This window comes from Falco cherrug, chromosome W, assembly GCF_023634085.1.
Source record: "Falco cherrug isolate bFalChe1 chromosome W, bFalChe1.pri, whole genome shotgun sequence".
Classification (NCBI taxonomy): domain Eukaryota; kingdom Metazoa; phylum Chordata; class Aves; order Falconiformes; family Falconidae; genus Falco; species Falco cherrug.
In genome coordinates, this window is record NC_073719.1 from 3,565,625 (window position 1) to 3,569,481 (window position 3,857).

Sequence of the window (3,857 nt, forward strand, 5' to 3'; positions counted from 1 at the left end):
TGAGAGCTTTACCACTAAATGAACTGGGCTGAGACATCACCTAATGATTGTACATGTTTTGCAAGCTAAATCAGTCTTTCTTTTTTCTGAGCGTATTTTGAAAGGGAATCATCTTTTCAGGGAGAAAGCAAGAAAGGAAAAGGAAAATTGTAGAGGAATGAAGGCAGTGGGTTGATTAGCATTGATAACATGCAGCTGTGGCCTTGCCGCAGAGGCAGTGGGTTGATTGACATGGATGATGTACAGGTGTAGCTCATTCCTGCTAAGTGGTTAAAAAAAAAAAAAAAAAAAGCAAGCACGTGCCCTGAGGATTGTAGGGGGTTGGGGTAATGTGATCTGGCTTCTGGAGGAAGGAGAAATGGCACAGATAATAGAATCTGACCAACAGTAAAGTCTTGTTGCAGCCTACTAGTTTGTGCTGCAACAGTTGGTGTCCTGTGTGAGGCTGACTGAGTTGGATTCTGACTACAACAACTGGTGCCCAATATAGCTGAGACAAGTGGGAGAGCCTGCAACCCATAACAGACACTGTGAGAGGTGAACTGTTACAACTAATTGATGTGGGTGTATTGCAATTTTTGTTATCCATTTTAACTCAAATTGCAATTTTTGGTACCCAATGTAGATGGGGGCTGATTGATATGGGTACAGAAGAAGAAAATTCTACTTTAACAATGCTTATAGGTATATTTAAAACATGAAGTGTAATGTATAACAAGAAGGCAATAAGAACTTTGCTAGGATGGTACAAAATAAATGACATGCTAGTTATGCTGAAAAATGTCTCCAGTGTTCAGACATGGCAAAATACTGGAAAAATTCTTTTTGAGGCTGCCTCAAGGGGTGATAAAATAGCAACAACATTGCTAACAACATGGAGATTAGTCTTAGACCTACTAGAACAATTAAATGTGGACAGGGAGACAAATTCTATATTTGCAATGCTTATGGATATATTTGAAAAAAAAGGTGTAAAATATGGCAACTGCAATAAGAATTCTGCTAGTGTGGTGTAAAAAGTATGATTTGCCAGTTACAGTGAAAATGGTTTTCAGCATTCAGATGTGGCAAAGTGTTGAAAAGGTACTTTTTGAGGCTGCCTCAAGGGGAGACAAAATTGCCACAGCTTCATTAACAGCATGGAGATTGATTGTAGCTTTGCTAGAGCAAACAGATGTGGACAGAGAAATAAACCCTATATTAACAATGCTAATAGAAATATTTGAAAATGAAGGCATAAAGTATGATGAGACAGCAATAAGAACTCTGCTAGGGTGGTGTAAAAGGAATAATTTGCCCGTTACAGTAAAAAATGTTGCCAGCATTCAGATATGGCAAAGTGCTGGATTGTTTTTTTTGGGGGGGCTGCCATGAGAGGGGACAAAATTGCTACAACAACATTGACAACATGGAGATTGGTCTTCAATTTACTAGAACAATCAGAAGCCGACGAGGAGACAAAGGCTACAGTTGAAATAGCCACATCCCCGGTTGCAGAGATGATGCCCAACAAGGTACCTTCAGTGCCATCGTATTTTCTGCCATCACCTGATTCACACAGTCAAGGCTGGCATGAGGAGCAGAGTGGTGCTGGGTCAAGTGGGCAGAGTTGGTTCCCTTTGGGGCGGCAGGGAGATCCGGTCATTGTCCCGTTGCCTGTCTCTGATCCCAAACCACCTGCCATAGGTTTATTGGAGGAGACCTCGGGTTGTGTTCAACAACCAGTCCAAATTACAACATCGGGACCAGATCCTGCCAAATTCTGGAAAAAGATGCAGGAGCAAGCACTCGCGGAAGGGGATATCAATGCTGCAACCACTATGGGGGGGCAGGGTGTTAGCCTGCCCAGTGCTTTGAAAGGATGGTAAAGCTCCCCCTGAGTGGGAACCTTTCAACTGGGGGGTGATAAAAGAGTTAAGATCAACCTGTATACAGTATGGAATAGGCTCACCTTATGCTCAATAGTTGTTATGTAGTCTTTTCACAGCAGAGCTTACTGCTCATGATTGCCGTTCAGTTGTGCAAATTATATTGACCCCTATGCAAATGTTACTTTTTGAGTCAAATTGGAGGCGCTTGGCAAATGAGTAATCACTGATGAATTTAGAATACCCCCAGGATGATCCACATTTTGGGGCAGGGATTCCACAATTGATGGGGGAGGCTCTGGTTAACTCCTCAGTTACAAGCTCGCTTACATCCTTTAGTCCTGCAGCAGGGAAAAGAATTAGCTCTCCAAGCTTTATTGCAAGTTCCGGATCGTGGCACTCCACAACAGTCATGGACCACAATAAAACAAGGCCCAAATGAGGGATATGTGTCATTCCTGGATAGGTTGAGAGACTCCTTGCACAAGCAAATATGGAATGGGGCAGCTAAGGAAGCATTGTTACTTCAATTAGCTAAGGACAATGCAAATGAGGCTTGTAGAAAGGTGATTGCAGGCATGGTGAATTGTAATACCACCTTAATAGAATTAATGGATGTATGTGGGAAGGTAGGAACCGCTGCCTTCCAAATGGAGTGTCTGGCAAAGACCTTTGCTGATGTAGTCAGGGTCGTCCACTGTTGTTACACATGTGGGCGAGAAGGTCACCTAAAGAAGGACTGTCCAAAGAGAAGGGCTGATGGCTCTGGTTTGGTATGCCGTTGATGTAACAAACCCAGGGTATTTTGTAAAATACTGTAGATCTAAATTTAACACTCAAGGACAGTTACTCGTAGGTGGCAACAGGAAACCAGGGAAATGGTAGGAGGAATGTGGGGAGGAGCTGCGTGATGATACAAATGAATCCTCCACAATTCCAGGCTTATGCAGCCAACTTGCAGCCCAAACTTCAGGAAGCGCCGGATTGGATGTTACCACAGCAACCACCATCAAAATAGAGGATGATAAAGTACATAAGGTCCCACTGAATGCTGTGGGACCCATTGGCAATAAAATGAGTGTGCTGTTGCTTGGACGTTCTAGTATAACATTACACCTTGTGTTGCACGCCAGTCAAAGACTGGAGCAAGGTTTTGCTCGTATTCTCAGGAACAGAATTAAAACTCAAAATGGAGTTGTGTCAAGGAACTTTATTTGCCTGACAAAAGGTTTGCAAATGCAAAGGAGAGAGCAAGAGATAAAGAGTGAAAGGAAGGAAAGAAAGAAGGAAAGAATGAAAGAGTTCACAGCAATAGCTACCAGCCTGGAGCTGTGGAGTCCCAACAGTCAGATTCATTTCCAAGTCCAGTGGGGGAAAGTTCCGTCTGATGTTGGTTGGTTCCATTCTTTTATAGCGTTGTCACGAGCTGTTCTGCTTAACCACATCTTCCACCTGGTGATGGTGTGCATGCCCAATACCGTCAGGTGGTCCTCAGGGGTCTCCAGGCCCCTCAACTCCCCCAACCCCATGTCTGGGCACATGTACAGGGGTTTGGTTAAGTTTCTCAGGATTAGCTCCCCCTGTTGCTCCATGGTGTCAGTCAGTGGGTTTCCTGCCTCAACAATGAGATAAATCTCTGTTGTGGCAGTGGTGTTGGCTTCCTGCTTTTGCAATGTTGAGACAAACATCTGCTGTGGCAATGGTGGTTCTCACCAATGCAGTCTCTTACACCTTGTCTCAGGTGCCTTTTTACTCTTCCCTATGAGCAGAAGAGGCATGCAGGGAGCTGGCAATTCATTTCTGTGCAGTGCAAGGACCTGCTACGGGGCCTCATCTTGCTCAGTGCAGCACTCATCACCACGTGCATGCTTTCCCTAGAGTACAGCAACCCCACTGTGCTTGCAGAGCCATGCAAAATTGTTTTGAGTGCAGCTGCTTTCCATAGCTAAATATTAAGAAGTAACACTAATACCTTACTCTTACAGGGCT

General features: G+C 44.0%; 1 long non-coding RNA gene across 1 annotated transcript; it reads left to right on the top strand.

Annotated features, from left to right (window-relative positions):
• The first annotated feature begins 393 nt into the window (after positions 1-393).
• Positions 394-2,963, top strand: LOC129734538 (uncharacterized). The gene is made up of 2 exons (XR_008730108.1): positions 394-537; positions 2,809-2,963. It is a non-coding gene; the product is annotated as an uncharacterized LOC129734538 (long non-coding RNA).
• Positions 2,964-3,857: the final 894 nt, after the last annotated feature.